Source organism: Ambystoma mexicanum, chromosome 7q, assembly GCF_040938575.1.
Source record: "Ambystoma mexicanum isolate Mex_15411 chromosome 7q, UKY_AmexF1_1, whole genome shotgun sequence".
NCBI classification, from domain to species: domain Eukaryota; kingdom Metazoa; phylum Chordata; class Amphibia; order Caudata; family Ambystomatidae; genus Ambystoma; species Ambystoma mexicanum.
In genome coordinates, this window is record NC_090941.1 from 249481472 (window position 1) to 249504190 (window position 22719).

Here is a 22719-nt window from a genome sequence, read left to right on the forward strand (position 1 = left end):
TGCCCTGCCTGATGATGCCGGCACATCCTCCATCTGCTGGGGTACGGTTGCTGTGGTGTCCACCCCTGCTGGACCTCTGACTCCCGACTGTGGCAGGGATGGGATCCCCACCGAGCTGGCTGCATTGGTCAGGGCAGGTCCACAGGGGGCCCTGGTGGCATCTGGGCCGGAAGACGGCAAGGAGAACGACCGGCGTATAGCCTCCACAGAGGAGGAGGGGGCCGCCAGATTGGCCGACACATGCAGGAAACCCCCGAACATGGAAGATCCCAATTGGGCCACGTCGGCACGGTGCTCTTCGTGATGACGTGCGTGCTCCTCCCGGGAAGCACGCACGTCATCACGAATTGCACCCGCGCGCATCGCAACCCCAATCAGGACCTTCTCCATACGGCCACGGGTCCCCTCGTCCACAGGTGGAGGGGAGTCAGGTGACATGGACATCCCCTCTACCTGGGACGTGCCTGGGACGGGGCATCCCTGCTGGTGCATGGTGGTGCACTCACAGGGTCAGGGACAGCGACATGCACAGGCCCCTCCACGGTGACCTGTGCTGCCTCCTGCCCCTGCCCCTGGACTGCACCACTTGCACCAGCAGGGATGCCCCCACCAGGCCCCATGTGCGCCTCAGTGGCGGCCTCCTCCTCCTCTGTGGAAACCACCAACCTGGATGGCTCCTCACCGTCTTCCGCCGTAGCAGGCCCCTGTGGGGGCTCACCCACCCCTTCCGCTGCAGCCGTGGGGGAATCCCTGCCGCCTTGCTCCACAGCGCCGTCTCAGCCCTCTTCTTCACTAGCCGCTGCTTAGAGGGAGACATAGAACACAAGCATCAGGGTACTGTACAATGTTCCCCTAGACAGGAAGCAATAACAGATGAGTACCACTGTCAAAGTACACTTCCATCATGTCCCTCCACAACACATGGGTCAGTCCAGGCAAAACACACACAGTAACAGGCATGGTGCATGCCATGGACATTTCCATACATGTCCAATGGACTCTTGAAACATACAATGATATGGAACTCACATGCATCATGGGTCATGCCTATCACATGCACACACTTCACCTCAGTCACATCCATCTGGCCTCATACACCCCAAACACAGCGGATACAAGGATAACTAGGCTGCATCAGTGAATCTGTGCATTGTCACACACATGTGTCATGCATCCATGGCATTCACAAGTCACAGACACGCAGGTCAGGCACACAGACATGGCTACCATATATGTACCTGGCATCAGCACCCATCCCTCACCCCCACCCATGTCCAGGAAAAGAGACTGGCATGCCCTCATGTGTAAAATCTGCATAGGGCTCCCCATGTCGCATTTAAACACATGCAACAACCATGTGGTTCACACATCACTGGTCGCACATGCATTACCATGATGTCCCTGCACACATACATGCATACATGGCCTATGTCACACATACAGGCAGTATCAGACAACCAGCACACCGCAACATGCCATGTCTCAAACAGCAATGCTTGGTTACTTACCGCTCAACTCCAGACGGGTCTCCGTCTCAAGGATCTGGGCGTGGAGCGCTGGGCGTACGCGTTCCAGGACCCTCATCTGGATGGAACTCATGCGGCCCCAGCCCCCCTCCACGAGGCGCCGGGCCTTCACGAGGGTCCTGGACCTCAAGTCCTCCCAGCGCTTCTTGATCTTCTGGACGTCGCGGGTTGCCACCCCCTCCGCGTTGATGGCAACCACACAGTCGGCCCAGATCCTCTCCCGTCCTTCCTTGCTGGCACGGGACGATCGAAAGAGGGCATCATACTGCCCCAGGACATGCTCCACCAGGACACCAACTTCGGTGGCAGTGAAGCTGGTGCCCCTCTGCCTCTCTGGCCGGGGGTTGTCAGTGGTCCCAGATGGTGTTTGCCCCGACATGGCAACCCCAGAGGCAGGAGTGGGTGGGCAACTGGGTCCTGGGGCTGGGCTGTGGAGCGATGTTATCTCAGTCAGGAGTCTTCTGTTCCAGCAGGGGTGGACACAGCAACTGGACCCCTGCAGATGGCTGATGTGCAGGCACCAAATGGCAGGGCACGGTGGCAGCAGGCAGGCAGGCAGGCAGGCAGCAGCAGATGGCACGTGGGAGGCTGCTCGGGGCACTGGGGGGCAGTAATTCGGCCTTCTGGGCAGGAGCGTGGTCTTCCGTGTGTTTTCGCGTGGCCAGCTTGATACGGAGTGATTTGGCACGTGAAAATCCTGCACGTCAGCGTGAAATTCGAGGAAAGGCCCTTAGCGCGTAAGCGCTTCAGCACGCATATGCGATTCTATTGGACCAAAGGCCCTCAGCGCGTAAGCGCGTCAGCACGCATACGCGATTCTATTGGACCAAAGGCCCTCAGCGCGTTAGCGCGTCTGTGACGTGACCCGCACGGGTGTTTCCCTCATAGCACGTGATGCTGGAGCACACGTGGAAAGACTGCACGTCAGAGTGTCATCGCGTGTAATTGGACAAAAGTGCGCGTACACGCGATTGGCCTATGTACGTGTATTTCAGGGGTGCGCGGACACTTACACACGCGAGTACATCAGCGCACGTTTATTCCGGGGTGCGCGGAAATTTCCACACGCTATTGGCCTGGGTACTGGATTTCAGGGGTACGCGGGAAGGTTCACACGCGAGTACATCAGCGCACATGTATTCCGGGGTGCGCGGAAATTTCCACACGCTATTGGCCTGGGTATTGGATTTCAGGGGTGTGCGGGAAGTTTCACACGCTCGCCTACAACACGCGCAAAGAAACACGTACGCGAGTAGGAAGCAGGCATACGTCGACCCGCGACGCATAAATTTGCGCGCAAAAAACTAACAAGCTCAGACGCAAGGATGAATATACCGTTCCTAGCAGCATTGGCCGTGGGCTACCAAAGGAGGAGGAGGAGGATAGTCAGGGCCAGAATTTTCACACCCAGAACCAGCCTTTTCGGGATGCCTGATGACCAGGTGTATGGGAGGTACAGGTTTCCACCACACATAATACTGGACCTGGTGAGTGAGTGGGAGGATGACCTCACATCACCCACCCTGTGCTCCCAAGCACTCAGCCCCCTGGAGAAGGTCCTCAATGTACTGCACTTCTTAGCCACTGGATCATTTCAGCGGACAAGTGCCATAGTGGGTGGGGTGTCACAGGCCACGCAGTCACGCTGCCTACACCAGGTCTTGAACATCATCACTGCACGCCCATCAGTCTGCAGGCACATATACCTGCCCAGAACACCTGCAGAAAGGCATGCTGCCGCCCTGGATTTTTACGGTGTGGCACGATTCCCCAAAGTGCTAGGTGCCATCGACTGCACCCATGTGGCTCTACGTCCCCCCAGGGCATCTGAGCACATCTATAGGAACCGCAAGCACTGGCATTCCATCAACGTGCAGGTAGTATGTAATGCCAAGGGAATCATCACCTCAGTATATGCCAACTATCCCGGGTCCACCCACGACAGCTTCATTTACTGAATGTCCACCCTAAGCCGGGACCTAGAGGCTGGGCGGCATGGCAATACATGGCTGCTTGGTGAGTATGAATGCCACTGCACATGCATGCATGTCAGATACTGAGCAAGGTCACAACCCCACCAATGATACCCATCACCACCTCCACAGGGGACAGTGCCTACCCTCTCAGCCCCCACATGATGACGCCAATTCGGAACCCCACCACGCCACCCGAGGTAAGATATAACACAGCCCACATTGGAAACCCGGGGCATAGTGGAGCGCACATTCGGAGTGCTTAAGTCATCCCCAACCACATGCACGCCCGCTGCACATGGGAGGGGAAAGGGCACGGGGGGAGGCAGCCCGTACACAGCTAGTGGCTAATTACTTCACATAGAAATCACACCCCTGTGGAGTGCACACTGCCCTGGCACATACCATCTGACAATCAATGATGACTCAACCTGACACTGATCCTGAATGTCTGGAGAATCAACCGTCAAAACCATATCATCCTGAGATTGTTCACCTGGAAGAGTTACAAGGTGTGCATCCCTACCTACACAGACACCACCAATGCAGTTTCGTGAAAAAACACATTCATGCAGCTAAAATGAATACCCACTTGCAAAATGCAACATGAGGACAGTGCCTTGTCACCCAACCCATCCCCAGCACCGCCACACGACACAACGTGCCATGTCATGCTATGTGCAGGTAAACAAAGTAATCCCCACAACATGACACAAGTGTCACAAAGTACAGTGTCCCTAATTGAAACTCGCTACACCTGAAATGCTCACAGTAATGCAGGACCAACAACACACTTGAGCAGGTATTTAGCAATAACACTTATCAGCTACTGACCCTCAAAACTACCATTAACATGACATTACGAATGTAAGGAATCAGTAGTCTCACCACCTGGAAATGCCTGCACTCCCACCACTTCCAACTGTACAGTGTTGCCGCCATGTAGAGTTGTTGGTGCACTGCTGCCAACATGGACCCCATCTCCAAAGTAGAGGGCCTTGTGTAGACATGAGGAAAAGACCTGCAAATTAGGAGGTAGACATGGATGATGAGTTACACATCAATGCAACATGCAGTGTACAACACAACAGCAATATGCACTAGGAATGTATACACAGTATTGACTAGGCTACCCACACATGTAGTGGGAGTCCAATGTCACCATGTACGTCAATGTCACTTGGGCACACCCTTTGCAAGCCCATGGAAACGGGAAGCAGGAGGGGTGTGTGTGACAAAAACCCAAGCATCTGAACCAAATACATGACAAGCCTGCATGTGCCCAGCCACAATGCAGCATATGCCCACGGGAGCCACACAAGGCAACACACTGTCCCAAAGCAAAATTAAAAAAATTAAAAAAATTAAAAAAATAAAAAAATTTAAAAAAATCAAAAATGGCCATTAATGGGTCCGGGGGGGTTGGGGAGGCCACCCAGGAGGTCCGAGGACAGGGTGCACACCAAAACCCACCTGTGTGGATCTTGCGAAAAAAAACACCTCCATGGGCTCATGGCCCACACGGCTACCCTATTGTGGGAGTATCACTGCTGTCGCTATTATCACCCTGTGCAGCTGCATCCGGAGGTGGTGGCACTATGGGAGGCAGCCCACGCAAGGCCCTAGTCTGTTCCTCCATGGCTGCAAGCATGCGGGTGTGGTAGGTCTCGTTCTGGAGGATGAGTGTGCGGAGGTCCCCATGCAACAACTCACGGGATGCCCGGACCTCCGCCCTAGTTGCCTGCATCTCAGCTGAGAGCGGACGGGTGAGACGCTCCAGCTGCTGTTCTGTCCTTCGGTTTGTTGAAGCCTCAAGCTCAACAAGAGTCGTCCTGAGGTGAAGGAGTTCCAGCCTCAGGGCTTCCCTGTGGCCCTGGGACTCTATGGAGATGGCTTACTGCAGAGTCGCCAGTGCCGCCCGCCTGTCCCTGTTGGAAGCCAACATGTCCTCCCGTTGTGACTGGCAGATGGAGTCGGTTGCCTGCTGTAGTCGCTCCATCAGCCTTTTCGGGGGGGACAATGGAAGTGGCCACCCTATCCATGGCCTGAGCCATTATCTCTGATGATGCTGCCTGTTGGGTTGCCATACCGAACGAGAAATAAGAGCGAGAAAACGAGTGTACACAAAACAGATAAGTACATTGTACGGAAGAGTGAACGGAGCTGATGAATGCAGAACTGACAAGTGGCGGATGAGCATCTGATGCGAATGAGTGCGTAACAGATGAGCCTGGGGAGCGGGTGAACGCACGAAACAAATGAATGAATGGACCAGAGCGCATGATTATGCTAGATGGAGGAGTACGCTATACGGATTAATTAGCTGACCCGATGAAAAGTGCATTTTGTATTTATTTGTATTTATTTATTTATATTGCGCACCTTGCCCAGAGGCTTGCGGGCGCATGTTTAGGAGGAGGTTACAAGTTACAGAAAGGAGGTTACAGGTTGCAGAAGGGGTGATACAGTATACTGTTAGAGGTGATATTAACATAGATATTAACAGCAAAGTAGCGGCACCCGGTTACAGGAGAAGGGTACAAGCTGTGAGCAGTTTCAGGTAGCAAGAAAGTATACATTAGATCAGTTTAAATTACATTAGAATCGCCAGGCAGGCGAGCCTAAACGCGTTAGGCAAATGTAAGAGCCGGAGTGACAATGTGCAGACAGCCGAGCAGAGACAAATACTAGCCGCTGAAGGATGCAGGGGTGGAAGGTGCGATATCTTGTTCTCGTAGCCAAAGTTTAGCTTTGGCTTTAAATTCGAGGCAGTGCGGAATGTTCCTTAGGGCATTAGGAAGTGAGTTCCAGAGCTTGGCAGCAAGGACAGGAAAACTCGACCCTCCCGCCGAGCGTAGTTTGAATCTGGGGATGTTCAGTGTGTGAATCTGGGCAGATCTCAAGGGTCTAATGGCTGTGTGTTGCGAGAAACGTGATACTAAATAAGCAGGAGCTGCATTGTTCTGAGCCTTGTGTGTGAGCACAAGTGATTTGAGTGATATGCGATGGGAAATAGGTAACCATTGGATGTTGCGTCTAAAATTGGAAATGTGGTTCCGTCTAGGTATGTTGAGTGCTGCCCTTATGGCGTTGTTTTGCGTGACCTGGAGTTTGTCCAGATTTCTTTGGCTGGTCCCAAGGTAGAGGGCGTTACAGTAGTCGATTTTGGACAGGATGAGGGTTCTCGCGAGGGTCAGGCAGTTGTCCGGAGTCAGGAATGGTCTGCAGGCTGTGATCAATTTGCAGGTGTAAGAGGAAGCAGAGACAACTGCATTAGTTTGTCGAACGAGGGACAGTGTGGAATCCAGGTAGATTCCTATAATTGTTTCTCATCTGCATAAGAGCAGATGAGAAACAAAACACATCGCACGGACCGGACCGGACCCCTCTGAATTGCGTAATGTGCAGACTTTGATGTGGAACGCAAGGAACCGTTGTAAGAGCATACTTCATTTCACACCCCACGCTTACTCTCTCCTTACACCACCACTCAAGTAGAACACAGTGATACTATGACACCATTCGGTATAACTGTTCTCATATCAACATCCGCCGCTCACTCCCCATCACTCTAAAGTAAACATTGCTGGTTTCTCACCCCCAGCCAAGCGTTCTCGTCAGGCCTAACGCTGCCTCACTCGGACTGGATAACTCCTGCCAGACCGAACACATACTCCTGATTCCTCAACCACCACACCTATCGCTAGGAAGCAGCTACCACAGAAATTCCGCACCAGCTGCACACATACCTGGTGCGCACACGCACCTTTGACCCTCTCTAATCTCTCCACTGACCCGAACCTCGGTTCCCAAGGGCGTTCAACCTACCAGCGCCTTCAGACCATACCAATGGTATATAAGGCGCTATATAAATGCAAAATAACAATAACAATAATAATAACAATACCGTAAATGGATTGCTCTCATGCGGTATTGCCAGGTGGCGTACGGCCACCACGTCGGCGGGCACCACACCTGTCTGGGGCAAGGCGAACTGCGCCTTGCTGTGCCGGCACTGCCTGAGGCTGCAGGACTGCATTCCCCCTCAGATCTGCTGGCCCAGGAACAGGATCAGATGTCGCGGAGTGTGACCCTGCATCCGTAACCACCAAAGGCGTAACTGCCAACACTGACATCCCCATTGAGGGTTCTGACCCTGGTGCAGGTGGGTGGGACAGAACAGAATCCCTCCCAGGAACACTCACCTGCGACGGCACGTAGGTCTCATCATCCGAATCAACACCTGAGTACAGCTCGGGGGAGGTGCAGCCAGAGACACCCCTTGAGAGCACGACCTGCAGAAGTTGTGGGTTTTCACCCACCACCACACCACGTCCCTCACTGGTGGTCGGTCGGCCCTCAGACCCCTCCTGGGTCTGCACCATCTCCACAACCCCAGCAGTATCAGGTGCGTCTTCCCCTGCAAAGACATAAAAGCAAACAAATGGAAACAGGCATTAGCACCATGGCACACAATGAGGGCTGAGAAGCAACAGAACCAGTACTTGATTGACACATGTCCCACATGACTAAAACCCTCCCATGCATGCACACTCACTGCGTATGAAGGGTAGGCAAATGGCACACACTGATGACACCAAGATGGAAGATGAACACATTTTCTGCATGCTGCCTGGCAGTGGCATCACACATTGGCCTGTGATTGCCAGGTGAAATACACATGCCATCACACAGATGGCATGTACCATTGCTATTGAGTGAAGATGGAGAGGAGGGCAGCACTTATTCATTCAGTCCAGTTCCCTCATGTAATAGCTTTTCTAATTCAAACAGGTCTGATTTTTCACCTGGAGCTGCCATTCCAAAATGGTCCGATTGCACAGGGACATGTCTAAACAAATGATATCCAGGTAACAAAGTCACTCCACTTTACCATAGCCATGTCAGACATGTGACTAGAGGACTGAGAAATGCCTAGTAAAAGTGGTGGAATGCAAACAATCTGCCTGAATGAACACAGAAAAATAAGCAACAATGTTGTGGCAAGGTGACACTTCAAGGGCAACTGGCGTGCTGTTGGGCTAGATGTCTACTGTTGGCAGAAGGGATACTGCTATGGCCAAATGCTGCTGCGCAGAATGTATTGCATGAAGCACATGGGTGACCCAAACGACTCAGGCGCACACACCCTCACCTGGCAGACAAACAGAAGCCCTCACACACACACCATGCACATGGATGACACACACATGCATGTGCACTCACCGGACAATGCCTCATAATCAGGCAGATCTCCCACGCCTTGGATCTGTTCCTCCGTGACGTAGGTCCCAGCGACTGACTCATATGGAGTGAGTTCCATGTCTTCTACTGGAGACCCACCTCCAGTCACTAGAGTTGCGGCATGACTTGAGGCCAGCTTATTCTTTGCCCTGCGCTTTAGGTCATTCCAGCGCTTATAGCAATCATTGGCTGTGCGCCTCACGATTCCAAGGGCACTTACGATGTCTGCCAGTGTGCCTGGCATTGTGCAGGTGTGGTCTTGGATCCTGCAACAATGACCATTTCGTTATCATGTGCGGACACATACTCGACAAGTGCATTCAGTTCGGCATCCGTGAAGCTGGGCTTCCTCGACGGGCCGGACTGTGTAGCCGTGTCTGGGGCATCAGCCTGTGCCGGACGAGCACTCTTCCTCTTCCGCTTGGAAGGTGGTGGTGATCCTGAGTGTCCTACGCCGCTCTGGACACTAGGGGCAGGAGCCCTGGTGGACTCTGTATCAGGAGTGTGGGATTGCACACTCAGCATGGGAGTTGGTGCAGGCATTGGCTCAAGTGTAATGGTGTCAGGGGGAATGTCAGCAGGATGGACTAGGACCGACACTGTCCTGGCTGGGTGTGTGAGAGCTGGGGTGGATGGAGCCGCATCTGCCCCTGCAGCCTCTCCACCCTGCCTACTTGGGGCAGCAGATGACCTTGCTGCCCCTGATCCACGTGGCCTGATGACATCAACGTGCACCAGCGCACGTGTCATAGGCCTGCTGACCTGGAAGTCAGCCATGGAGTCAGTCAGGTCTGGTGCCACAATGGGCTGGTCCAACAAGGGCTGAGCATGGATGGTGTCAGCCACATCAGCCTCAACCAGGGGGTGCGGGGGGGATTATGGGTGCCCTTGACTGGTCCTCCACACATGGGGGGACAGGGTCACCCTGCAAGTAACGACCACGTCCCATACCGGATCCACCACGGCCACCACTTGTGGCTCGTCCACCTTTGCCACCCTTACGGATTCCTTGCCTCCCAACCATGGCACTGATGTTAATGTGCGTATGGGAGTGGCTGTAAACTATTGTCCTGGGCAATTGGGGGTCAAAGGGGTTGGGTACCAGATGGTAATTGTACCCTAGTGCTCTAGCAAGGCTGAATGTGACCCCTGGGGAAAGATGACGGGTCACGCAACGCACAGGAAGCCCAAAAAAGGGAGATGACGTGCACGCAACCCCTCCTAGACCACGTGTGCGGAAAAAAAAACCTGCACTACGCTGTGGCACCCAGTAACACAAGAATGAACGTATGCATGTCACACGCAGCCTAGATTGACCTCTGAAGGGGTAGGCTACACACGGGGCAAGCACAGATGTTAGATACGTGCGTGACTCACCGTCTGCCAGGAAAAAGAGCGTGAAAAAGAAGCGCTTGTGCACGTTGGCAACACCCCCGCCAAAAGAAGAATTGTACTCTGTCTGAGGAGACAGGACAACAGTAGAAGGGAACTCTGTTTGAGGGAACAGGCCCAGGAAAACCAGAAAAAGAGAAAAAAGAGAAAAAGCTGTCAGAGGTAACAGGGAGTACGAACTTGAAACGCCGTGAAGTAAATTGCGTGTGAAATGACAAGAAGTACGGATTTCACCCACTCGCTCTCCACGAAAAGCACGTACAAGGAAATGGTGTTCTACACGTACCTTTTATGCAGGCCCACACGTCCAGCGTCACTTCCGCGTGTACGCGCTAGGGCTATTTCCACAAATTACACACTTTGTCACTTCCGCGTGTACGCGCTAGGGCCATTTCCACCAATTACACGCTTTGTCACTTCCGCGTGTACGCGCTAAGGCCATTTCCACCAATTACATGCTTTTTCACTTCCGCGTGTACGCGCTAAGGCCATTTCCACCAATTACACGCTTTATCACTTCCGCGTGTACGCGCTAAGGCCATTTCCACCAATTACACGCTTTGACAGTCGGACGTGTCTTTCATTTTTTTAACACGCAACATTTCAAACGTGTGCCATATTCAACGTGCACGTGACTTCATAGACGCGCATACGCTGGTGGCCTTTGGGCCAATGAATGTACAGACGTGTGCTGACGCGCTTACGCGCTAAGGGCCTTTCCTCGAATTACACGCAGACGTGCTGGATTTTTACATGCAAAATCACTCCGTATCAAGCTGGCCACGCGTTCACACACGGAAGACCACGCTCCTGCCCAGAAGGCCGAATTACTGCCCCCCAGAGCCCAGAGCATGCTCCCACCTGCCATCTGCTGCTGCCTGACTGCCTGCTGCCCACGTGCCCTGCCATTTGCTGCCTGCACATCAGCCAGGGGTGCTGTTGCTGTGACCACCCCTGCTGGAACCGAAGACTCCCGACTGATTTTCCATCGCCCCACAGCCCAGCCCCAGGACCCAGTTGCCCACCCACTCCTGCCTCTGGGGTTGCCATGTTGGGCACTGCAACATCTGGCACCAGTGGCAACCCCCGGCCAAGGAGGCAGAGGGGCACCAGCTTCACTGCCACCGAAGTTGGTGTCCTGGTGGAGCATGTCCTGGGGCAGTATGATGCCCTCTTCGGAAGGTTGCGCGCCGACAAGGAAGGACTGACTCGGATCTGGATGGACATCGTGACTGCCATCAACGCGGAGGAGGTGGCAGTCCGCGACTACGAACGTGTCAGGAAGCGCTGGGAGGACTTCAGGTCCAGGACCCTCAACAAGGCCCGGCGCCTCCTGAAGGCAGCGGATGCTAAGGGGCGCCGGGGCCACTTGTCGGAAGATCAGATGAGGGTCCTGGAACGCATATCCCCAGCGCTCCACGTCCAGGTCCTTTAGAGACAGACCCGTCTGGAGTTGAGCGGTAAGTGTACATGCATACTGATTGTAAGCTGTGCGTGTGGTGTGCCAGGAGTGTGCAGGTTGAACATGTATTTTTATGTGGGCAAGTAGGGGGGGTGTACAGGGCCGTGAGGGTGACACATGCGAGGGGTCTCATGTGTGACACATGGATGGTGCTTGTGTGTGTGGGCTTGCATGGCACAGGATGTGGAGGAATGATTGTCAGGTGTGACATGGATGTCGATCGGAACACTGCGACAGTTGGCGGAGGTGTACACATGCATGCAAGTTTGGTGGTGTGTGTGCATGTGTAGTGTACTCCCTATGTTGCATGTGATGTGTGGATGACCTTTGGCTGCTCATGCTGTTGTATGTGAATGGATGGTTCTGGCTGTTGCAATATGGCTGTGGTATGGCTCATGGGTGCAAGTTGAAATGACATGTGTGTTGGGGATTGTGATGCCATGTCTGAGGTTTACCAATGCCACTCATGTATGACTGTCATGTGTGTATGAGTCCATTGGACAGTGCCCTGATGCCTGTGTTTTCTTTCTCCCTGTCTGCAGCGTCAACTGATGAAGAGGGCGGAGAAGGTGCTGTGGAGCACAGCGGCAGGGGTCGCACCACCAGCCAGAGACGCAAGGCCCGGATCCCCTCCCAGGTTCTGATCTCGTCGGGGAGTGAGGAGTCCGGTGCCGTGTCCCAGGCCGCAGCTGCCGAGGGGAGGTCCAAGAGGCGGAGGTTGGAGTTGGACTCCTCGGCAGCAGAAGGGGAAGCTGAGACCCCACAGGGCCCAACAGAGGAAGATGGCACGGAGTCATCCAGGTTGGTGGGGGGTTTGGAGGAGGAGGAGGCCGTGCAAGCGACAGAGGCGGGGTCTGGAGGTGGGGATTCCACTGGTGCTAGTGGTGCAGTGCAGGATCTGGGACAGGAGGCAGCACAGGCCGCCGCGGAGGTGCCTGTGTGCAATCCTGTCCCTGCTCCTGTCACTGCATCATCTTGCACCAGCGGGGATGCCTACCTCCAGACCCGTTCTCAGGGAGGGGATTGGCTTACAACACCTGGCCTTCCTCTCCCTGCGGATGTGGCTATCCTGCACCAGGTTGAGCCTGTCCAGGGTGGGGTGGCGTTGCGTCAACGGGCCATGTGAGCTGACCTGCAATCTTTTCATGATGAGTCTGCACGTCTTCTCGCATGGCTCTTGTCCTAACTAGCAACAGTAGTTCCGATACAGACTCGAGCAGAGATGGACACATCCCAATAGCAACAACAGTAGAAACAGAAGACGCGACAAGAGGTTCCACAAGACCAGGCACAAGCGGCACTGTCACTGATCCATCTACTTTTTTAGACGCAAACCTAAGAGGAAACGAACGAGGAGGGGGCAGAGGAAGAGGCCCCGGAGTACAGACACGCCATCAGTCTCGAATAAATTAGTGGTTAATATTTCTCAACGCATGTTGAGCCAACAGGAAGAGACAGTATTACAAAAAGGTCTAAAATTTGTACCAACCTTTGGTACTAATTTATTCAACACGAAGGTTGAACTTCACAAACTAACTAGAAAACTGAAGTTAAAAGTGTTCTTTGCAGAAATGGAGCACGAAGCTAAAGAACGAGATCCTACAGATTTTATCGAGTTTAAACCAAAAAGCACATTCATTCCACCTATTAGTGTACCTGCAATTGACATATTCGAGAAAATGGTAATCGCAGATCTGAAAAAAATCAAATATGGAACACCACAAAAGAAGAATTTGAGTAGAGGAGAGATGTCAATGATACGCAATGTATATTCTGATGATAGCATCACCATAAAACCAGGGGATAAGGGGGGAGCATTGGTGATACAGGACACACAAGATTATGAAAAGGAATGCAAAAGACAGTTGGATGACCACACAGTCTATTTAAGAATCGAACATGATCCAACCAAAGATATGAGCAATAACTTGTCAATCCTTTTAGACAAGGCGGAAGAGAGGGAAATGATTACAAAGAAAACAAGAGCATTTCTACAGACATCCAGTCCAACCATCCCACACTTTTATCTTTTACCAAAGATTCATAAAGGATTCACAAACCCGCCAGGGAGACCAATAGTGGCGGCCACAGGAGGCATATTACAACCGCTAGGAACTTATATCGATTACTTTCTCAATCTCCTAATACAAAAAACACAAACTTATGTCAAGGATAGTACACACTTCCTTAATATTCTGGAAAGGACACAACTATCTGAGCAAGACATCCTATTCACCGTCGATGTGGCAAGTCTTTATACGAGCATTCCCCATAACATGGGTCAAGAAGCGGTCGAATGGCTCCTTCTACAAGAAGACGACATAGGGGCGGCTAAAGAATTTATTATGTCACTCCTGATTTTCATCTCCACAAATTCTTACTTTAGATACAAGAACGACTACTACATCCAAACTTCTGCATCGTATGCCAATGCTTTCATGTATCGCTTTGAAATGACAAACATCTTAGAAAAAGCAGAGTGGAAAGACAAGCTCAAAGTGTGGGTACGGTATATCGATGATATCTTCGGTATATGGCAGGACACAAGAGAAACATTAAACAAATTTCTACAATACATTAATAGTATTGACCACCGGATACAATTTACCTCTGAGATAGGGAACCCTGGGATACATTATCTGGACATTCAAGTCAAAGTAGACAACCAGCAGATCACCACCACTCTATTTTCTAAACCTACAGACAGAAACAATTTATTGCACAGGATGAGCTTTCACCCTCAAAAAACCTTACGAAATTTACCCTATGGACAAATGCTTCGCCTCAAGAGAATTATCAGCGACCAGAGAGAGTTTGAGCAAGAACTAGTTAAACTAAGTAAGAGGTTGGAAGACCGTGGATATCCGGAGGAGGATATTAAGATGGCAGCAGAGAAGGTAGCAACTAAAACAAGAAAAAGCACCCTGACTCCTAAAGATACCAAGACATCCCCATCTTTGGTATACGTGTCCAAATTTTCCAGCCAGAGCATGCAAATCAAAAGGTGTATTAATAAGCATTGGCAAATCCTGACTAAAGATGAAAGAACCAAAGAATTGTTCGCCGATCCACCTACATTTGCTTATCAAAGATCCAATAATCTAAGGGACCTACTCGTCAACACACGCGACGATAAACCAAGAAGAAGTCCAACCAAAAGATTTGGCACGTACCCATGCCTGAATTGCAGTAATTGCAACAATATCATAAAAGGAGCTTTTGTGTTGCATCCGCACACAGGGGAAAAAATTGCAATAAAATGCCACGCCACATGTAACACGGAGAACTGTATATACTGCATACGTTGTCCCTGTGGACAGTACTATGTAGGAGAAACAGGACGAAAAGTACGCATCCGCCTGAATGAACACAAGTCATGCATTCGCAATAAGAACATTAACTCAGCAGTAGCTAAACACTTCAATGAAAAGAAGCACAATATCTCCCAGATCAAATTTCAGGTATTAGAAGTCATTGTAAATACCGGCACGGACACTAAGAAGAAGAGACAACAAAGAGAATCCTTTTGGATTGATAGACTGGAATCATTGTCACCTCGAGGGATGAATGATGAGTTCGATCTTAACTGTTTTCTATAATTGTATCTGTTTTTACAACACATTGAACTTACCTGTGTTTTAGACATGTCACTCTTGAGAATGTAAACACCTGGGAACACAGTATCCACCCATTATTATAAACCACAAACAAAAACATAATTTGATCCCTGACTACCTCATGTAACGCACAGCACTATATTTTATTTACTTCACCAATCAGAACAGAGGGCATCGCGGTTCTATTAGGATCATTTGTGCAATCTAGCGTGTTTATGCAATCGAGTTACCATACACCAGCATTAACACTGCTTTTAATTGCCCACTCTAGTATGGCTACTTCATGCACCCGCCATCCGCCATTTTGAGATTTACATCACCATGACAACATTACACATATACACGCAGACGCAAGCAGAGCCTTCTTACTACCCGCAGTCGGAGGTTACTTCGCTCGAGCGAGCTACACACTCACAAGGTAAGCGCTCTGCTTTCACACAGACAGGCACCTATTAGAAGCAACCACGAGTGATCGTGACTAAATGCAGCATATTTTTTCATTTTGCAGCGTTCTGAGAAGGAACGTTTGAACGGCATGTACTGAAGCCACCCGTTTCAGGTCAGTGATAACATGAAAATGTCCTGCCTTATCCCCCAGAATACTTGACCAGAAGACACTTAGTAATAGATCTAATGTAAACCTTGACGGAAGTGCAATTTGAATGTCGGATGATAATAGTTGTTTAAAGAACGCATTAATGCAATGTAATGTTTACAAATCACTGACAATGTTCTCTTCTCTTCTCTCTTCTCCCTGTCTACATGTACGTGTTTGTCAATTGTGGGTACCCTGTTCTCCTGAATGCATATATATTTGATGTTTTTCAAAATAGTCTAACAGAAAGATTTTTTTGTATGCTCGTGTACATTTAACCTGGCTCTGAGGAAGGAATGTTACCATTCCGAAATGCATTAGCCCTAGGTTATTTTTCTTTGCCATTGTCTCAGCACAAAACGAATTGGTGAAGTTTAACCATTCGTTAACTAAATGAGAAATTGAATTGAATTGCAATTTGCAGAATAAAAGCACTTTGAAGCAACTTTATCAAAGATGGCTTTACTGTCATTTATATTCTAAAAACAAATGTTCTAACCCTATTGGGGGAATTTAGGTGTGCAGCCCACACCGAAGGCTAATAAGCCTAGGTCCTTTCTCTTTCAGCACATAACGTGTGTCCCACACAGTGACACGGTATAATGGGCTGCACCCTTTGAAGTAAAATCTAAAAGCATACTCAACAGATACTAATCTATTCAAAATCAAAAGAAACAAGCTGTGCACCCTCTCCCATTCTTCAGGCCTGGTGGGGGCTGCCCATGGTGGCTGGGGGATGGGGGTGGGTGGGAGACATGAGTGGGGGCCTGGTGGGGTAGCCCATGGTGGCTGGGGGGTGGGGGTGGTGGGAGACATGGGTGGGGGCCTGGTGGAGGGTGCCCCACACTGCTGGGGGGGTGGGAGTGGTGGGAGACATGAGTGGGGGCCTGGTGTGGGCTGCCCATGGTGGCTGGGGGGCGGGGGTGGATGGGAGACATGAGTGGGGGCCTGGTGGGGGCTGCCCATGGTGGCTGGGGGGTGGGGGTGGTGGGAGACATGGGTGGGGGCCTGGTGGAGGGTGCCCCACACTGCTGGGGGGGTGGGGGTGGTGGGAGACATGAGTGGGGGCCTGGTGGGGGCCGCCCATGGTGGCTGGGGGGTGGGGGTGATAGGGGACATGAGTGGGGGCCTGGTGGAGGCTGCCCATGGTGGCTGGGGGTGGGGGTGGTGGGAGACATGGGTGGGGGCCTGGTGGAGGGTGCCCCACACTGCTGGGGAGGGTGGGGGTGGTGGGAGACATGAGTGGGGGCCTGGTGGAGGCTGCCCATGGTGGCTGGGGGTGGGGGTGGGTGGGAGACATGAGTGGGGGCCTGGTGGGGGCTGCCCATGGTGGATGAGGGGTGGGGGTGATAGGGGACATGAGTGGGGGCCTGGTGGGGGATGCCCATGGTGGCTGGGGGCTGGGGGTGGTGGGAGACATGAGTGGGGGCCTGGTGGAGGGTGCCCCTGGATGCTGGGTGGTGGGGATGCAGGGGGACATGAGTTGGACATGAGTGGGAGCCTGGTGGAGGGTGCCCCTGGATGCTGGGGGGTTGGGGTGCAGGGGGACATGCGTGGGGGCCTGGTGGAGGGTGCCCCTGGATGCTGGGGGGTGGGGGTGCAGGGGGACATGAGTGGGGGCCTGATGGAGGGTGCCCCTGCACTGCTGCGGGGTGGGGGTTGTGGGAGACATGAGTGGGGGCCTGGTGGAGGCTGCCCATGGTGGCTGGGGGGTGGGGGTGGGTGGGAGACATGAGTGGGGGCCTGGTGGGGGCTGCCCATGGTGGCTGGGGGGTGGGGGTGTTAGGGTACATGAGTGGGGGCCTGGTGGAGGCTGCCCATGGTGGCTGGGGGGTGGGGGTGGTGGGAGACATGGGTGGGGGCCTGGTGGAGGGTGCCCCACACTGCTGGGGGGTGGGGGTGGTGGGAGACATGAGTGGGGGCCTGGTGGGGGCTGCCCATGGTGGCTGGGGGGTGGGGGTGATAGGGGACATGAGTGGGGGCCTCGTGGGGGCTGCCCATGGTGGCTGGGGGGTGGGGGTGGTGGGAGACATGGGTGGGGGCCTGGTGGAGGGTGCCCCACACTGCTGGGGGGGTGGGGGGGTGGGAGACATGAGTGGGGGCCTGGTGGGGGCTGCCCATGGTGGCTGGGGGGTGGGGGTGATAGGGGACATGAGTTGGGGCCTGGTGGAGGCTGCCCATGGTGGCTGGGGGGGTGGGGGTGGTGGGAGACATGGGTGGGGGCCTGGTGGAGGGTGCCCCACACTGCTGGGGGGGTGGGGGTGGTGGGAGACATGAGTGGGGGCCTGGTCGGGGCTGCCCATGGTGGTTGGGGAGTGGGGGTGATAGGGGACATGTGTGGGGGCCTGGGTGGGGGCTGCCCATGGTGGCTGGGGGGTGGGGGTGGGTGGAAGACATGAGTGGGGCCTGGTGGGGGATGCCCATGGTGGCTGGGGGTGGGGGTGGTGGGAGACATGGGTGGGGGCCTGGTGGAGGGTGCCCCACACTGCTGGGGGGGTGGGGGTGGTGGGAGACATGAGTGGGGGCCTGTTGGGGGCTGCCCATGGTGGCTGGGGGGTGGGGGTGATAGGGGACATGAGTGGGGGCCTGGTGGAGTCTGCCCATGGTGGCTGGGGGTGGGGGTGGTGGGAGACATGGATTGGGGCCTGGTGGAGGGTGCCCCACACTGCTGGGGGGGTGGGGGTGGTGGGAGACATGAGTGGGGGCCTGGTGGAGGCTGCCCATGGTGGCTGGGGGGTGGGGGTGGGAGACATGAGTGGGGGCCTGGTGGGGGCTGCCCATGGTAGATGGGGGGTGGGGGCGATAGGGGACATGAGTGGGGGCCTGGTGGAGGCTGCCCATGGTGGCTGGGGGGTGGGGGTGATAGGGGACATGAGTGGGGGCCTGGTGGGGGCTGCCCATGGTTGCTGGGGGGTGGGGTGATAGGGGACATGAGGGGGGGCCTGGTGGGGGCTGCCCATGGTGGCTGGGGGGTGGGGGTGGGTGGGAGACATGAGTGGGGGCCTGGTGGGGGCTGCCCATGGTGGCTAGGGGGTGGGGGCCTGGTGGGGGATGGGTGGGAGCCTGGTGGGGGCTGCCCATGGTGGCTGGGGGGTGGGGGTGATAGGGGACATGAGTGGGGGCCTGGTGGGGGCTGCCCATGGTGGCTGGTGGGTGGGGGTGGTGGGAGACATGAGTGGGGGCCTGGTGGAGGCTGCCCATGGTGGCTGGGGGGTGGGGGTGGTGGGAGACATGGGTGGGGGCCTGGTGGAGGGTGCCCCTGGATGCTGGGTGGTGGGGGTGCAGGGGGACATGAGTTGGGGCCTGGTGGAGGCTGCCCATGGTGGCTGGGGGGTGGGGGTGGGTGGGAGACATGAGTGGGGGCCTGGTGGGGGCTGCCCATGGTGGCTGGGGGGTGGGGGTGATAGGGGACATGAGTGGGGGCCTGGTGGAGGCTGCCCATGGTGGCTGGGGGGTGGGGGTGGTGGGAGACATGGGTGGGGGCCTGGTGGAGGGTGCCCCACACTGCTGGGGGGGTGGGGTGGTGGGAGACATGAGTGGGGGCCTGGTGGGGGCTGTCCATGGTGGCTGGGGGGTGGGGGTGATAGGGGACATGAGTGGGGGCCTGGTGGAGGCTGCCCATGGTGGCTGGGGGGTGGGGGTGGGTGGGAGACATGAGTGGGGGCCTGGTGGGGGCTGCCCATGGTGGCTGGGGGGTGGGGGTGATAGGGGACATGAGTGGGGGCCTGGTGGAGGCTGCCCATGGTGGCTGGGGGGTGGGGGTGGTGGGAGACATGGGTGGGGGCCTGGTGGAGGGTGCCCCACACTGCTGGGGGGGTGGGGTGGTGGGAGACATGAGTGGGGGCCTGGTGGGGGCTGTCCATGGTGGCTGGGGGGTGGGGGTGATAGGGGACATGAGTGGGGGCCTGGTGGGGGCTGCCCATGGTGGCTTGGGGGTGGGGGTGGGTGGGAGACATGAGTGGGGGCCTGGTGGAGGCTGCCCCTGCACTGCTGGGGGGTGGGGGTGATAGGGGACATGAGTGGGGGCCTGGTGGGGGATGCCCATGGTGGCTGGGGGGTGGGGGTGGTGGGAGACATGGGTGGGGGCCTGGTGGAGGGTGCCCCACACTGCTGGGGGGGTGGGGGTGGTGGGAGACATGAGTGGGGGCCTGGTGGAGGCTGCCCATGGTGGCTGGGGGTGGGGGTGGGTGGGAGACATGAGTGGGGGCCTGGTGGGGGCTGCCCATGGTGGCTGGGGGTGGGGGTGGGTGGGAGACATGAGTGGGGGCCTGGTGGAGGCTGCCCATGGAGGCTGGGGGGTGGGGGTGGTGGGAGACATGAGTGGGGGCCTGGTGGGGGCTGCCCATTGTGGCTGGGGGGTGGGGGTGATAGGGGACATGAGTGGGGGCCTTGTGGGGGCTGCCCATGGTGGCTGGGGGGTGGGGGTGGGTGGGAGACATGGGTGGGGGCCTGGTGGAGGGTGCCCCACACTGCTGGGGGGGTGGGGGGGTGGGAGACATGAGTGGGGGCCTGGTGGGGGCTGCCCATGGTGGCTGGGGGGTGGGGGTGATAGGGGACATGAGTTGGGGCCTGGTGGAGGCTGCCCATGGTGGCTGGGGGGGTGGGGGTGGTGGGAGACATGGGTGGGGGCCTGGTGGAGGGTGCCCCACACTGCTGGGGGGGTGGGGGTGGTGGGAGACATGAGTGGGGGCCTGGTCGGGGCTGCCCATGGTGGTTGGGGAGTGGGGGTGATAGGGGACATGTGTGGGGGCCTGGGTGGGGGCTGCCCATGGTGGCTGGGGGGTGGGGGTGGGTGGAAGACATGAGTGGGGCCTGGTGGGGGATGCCCATGGTGGCTGGGGGTGGGGGTGGTGGGAGACATGGGTGGGGGCCTGGTGGAGGGTGCCCCACACTGCTGGGGGGGTGGGGGTGGTGGGAGACATGAGTGGGGGCCTGTTGGGGGCTGCCCATGGTGGCTGGGGGGTGGGGGTGATAGGGGACATGAGTGGGGGCCTGGTGGAGTCTGCCCATGGTGGCTGGGGGTGGGGGTGGTGGGAGACATGGATTGGGGCCTGGTGGAGGGTGCCCCACACTGCTGGGGGGGTGGGGGTGGTGGGAGACATGAGTGGGGGCCTGGTGGAGGCTGCCCATGGTGGCTGGGGGGTGGGGGTGGGAGACATGAGTGGGGGCCTGGTGGGGGCTGCCCATGGTAGATGGGGGGTGGGGGCGATAGGGGACATGAGTGGGGGCCTGGTGGAGGCTGCCCATGGTGGCTGGGGGGTGGGGGTGATAGGGGACATGAGTGGGGGCCTGGTGGGGGCTGCCCATGGTTGCTGGGGGGTGGGGTGATAGGGGACATGAGGGGGGGCCTGGTGGGGGCTGCCCATGGTGGCTGGGGGGTGGGGGTGGGTGGGAGACATGAGTGGGGGCCTGGTGGGGGCTGCCCATGGTGGCTAGGGGGTGGGGGCCTGGTGGGGGATGGGTGGGAGCCTGGTGGGGGCTGCCCATGGTGGCTGGGGGGTGGGGGTGATAGGGGACATGAGTGGGGGCCTGGTGGGGGCTGCCCATGGTGGCTGGTGGGTGGGGGTGGTGGGAGACATGAGTGGGGGCCTGGTGGAGGCTGCCCATGGTGGCTGGGGGGTGGGGGTGGTGGGAGACATGGGTGGGGGCCTGGTGGAGGGTGCCCCTGGATGCTGGGTGGTGGGGGTGCAGGGGGACATGAGTTGGACATGAGTGGGGGCCTGGTGGAGGGTGCCCCTGGATGCTGGGGGATGGGGGTGCAGGGGGACATGAGTGGGGGCCTGGTGGAGGGTGCCCCTGGATGCTGGGGGGTGGGGGTGCAGGGGGACATGAGTGGGGGCCTGGTGGAGGGTGCCCCTGCACTGCTGGGGGGTGGGGGTGGTGGGAGACATGAGTGGGGGCCTGGTGGAGGCTGCCCATGGTGGCTGGGGGGTGGGGGTGGGTGGGAGACATGAGTGGGGGCCTGGTGGGGGCTGCCCATGGTGGCTGGGGGGTGGGGGTGATAGGGGACATGAGTGGGGGCCTGGTGGAGGCTGCCCATGGTGGCTGGGGGGTGGGGGTGGTGGGAGACATGGGTGGGGGCCTGGTGGAGGGTGCCCCACACTGCTGGGGGGGTGGGGTGGTGGGAGACATGAGTGGGGGCCTGGTGGGGGCTGTCCATGGTGGCTGGGGGGTGGGGGTGATAGGGGACATGAGTGGGGGCCTGGTGGAGGCTGCCCATGGTGGCTGGGGGGTGGGGGTGGGTGGGAGACATGAGTGGGGGCCTGGTGGGGGCTGCCCATGGTGGCTGGGGGGTGGGGGTGATAGGGGACATGAGTGGGGGCCTGGTGGAGGCTGCCCATGGTGGCTGGGGGGTGGGGGTGGTGGGAGACATGGGTGGGGGCCTGGTGGAGGGTGCCCCACACTGCTGGGGGGGTGGGGTGGTGGGAGACATGAGTGGGGGCCTGGTGGGGGCTGTCCATGGTGGCTGGGGGGTGGGGGTGATAGGGGACATGAGTGGGGGCCTGGTGGGGGCTGCCCATGGTGGCTTGGGGGTGGGGGTGGGTGGGAGACATGAGTGGGGGCCTGGTGGAGGCTGCCCCTGCACTGCTGGGGGGTGGGGGTGATAGGGGACATGAGTGGGGGCCTGGTGGGGGATGCCCATGGTGGCTGGGGGGTGGGGGTGGTGGGAGACATGGGTGGGGGCCTGGTGGAGGGTGCCCCACACTGCTGGGGGGGTGGGGGTGGTGGGAGACATGAGTGGGGGCCTGGTGGAGGGTGCCCCTGGATGCTGGGGGGTGGGGGTGCAGGGGGACATGAGTGGGGGCCTGGTGGAGGGTGCCCCTGCACTGCTGGGGGGTGGGGGTGGTGGGAGACATGAGTGGGGGCCTGGTGGAGGCTGCCCATGGTGGCTGGGGGGTGGGGGTGGGTG